Genomic DNA, 1,337 nt, shown 5'->3' with positions numbered 1-1,337 from the left:
TCTTTGAGTTTCTAAGGCCACCTTCTGATTCTCCAACTGTGCTAGACTTTTTACTTACTGTTCTTTATACAGTTGTGCCCCCAACATTCAATCCAATGATTTACAGTCTACGTAACAAAGCCATGAAGACTGCTCTAAGAAAGATGTTCAAGGAAAGACAACCCTACCTGTTTTGCTGAGACAAGATTTCAATTCCCATTTGGGAAACAACACCAAAACATATTGGAAAGGACACAACAAAGTTTATCAAGAAATAAAAGCTAAATGAAAAACTGATAGTAGAGGATGTTTTATAAATAAACTATGACTGAAAAATAAAAATTCTTAAAGCACACAGTTACATATCAACAACTCACTTAATATTGTAGGTTTAAAAATCACCCTACAAAGCCTGGTGTAGAAAAAATGAAAATGAATTTTATAGACTCTGACTCAATCTCTCTTTCCTGTACCTTTTTATCAGGGTAACAGAGTACTTGGTCAATTTGAGAGTCCTTCCTAATTTTTTCCAACTTACACTGCACTTTGCCGTACTACATTGTATGCAAACACTGAGGATCAATGTTCTCTGACAATTGATGAGTCCACTAAGATCCTATTAAGATGCCATTTTTCAAGGGAAACAGTGCTTCAGTCAGTAACACACAAAGATTCTCTTTTGAAATGTTTCATTACATCATTGACATTGCCTCTTCAGATGCAAAGATTTGTATTTTATTAATCATCTGCAACTATTTTTTAAATAATATACCAATCTCATACAGACTCAAATACGTATTGTTCTACACTTAAATGAGTGAAAGAAGAAAAACAAATAATACTGAAAGAATAATGCATGGAACAAGAAACAGTGCCTTTGAAAATTAAGCACCATATTATCTAAATGTATGTCATGATTCAAATTCTAAATTACAAAAATAAATTAAGCAGCAGATAAAATACAAGAAATCACCCCCCCAAAAAAACAGAATTGGTACGCTGAAAGAGATATCCAAGGTTTTTCCATCACCACAGGTTAAATAAAAAGAAATGCTTTATTTTGTAAAGCATGGAAAATTATTTGGGTGTCAAAAAAGGATGGTATGTAATGCATCCAATAATAATTCCAGAAAAATATATTAAACTATTTGCCTGGTTTTTGAGGGAATGAGTTATGAAGAATATTCAGAGAAATGATTTATAAGAGTATTTCCAGAATTAATTAATACATAAGTGGTCAGGTTTGAGGTGCACAAATAAAATTAGCTCGTAGCGGCCCCACTATGAGGCACGACATCCCTCACTGACTCATAGCCCTACATGGAACAACACTGGAGACACAGTGTGGGAATTCTGCC

Source organism: Echinops telfairi, unplaced genomic scaffold, assembly GCF_000313985.2.
Source record: "Echinops telfairi isolate 266 unplaced genomic scaffold, ASM31398v2 ScPeMD7_7453;HRSCAF=8491, whole genome shotgun sequence".
NCBI lineage: Eukaryota > Metazoa > Chordata > Mammalia > Afrosoricida > Tenrecidae > Echinops > Echinops telfairi.
The sequence above is the reverse complement of the archived record's forward strand: the minus strand, read 5'-3'. Positions refer to the sequence as shown.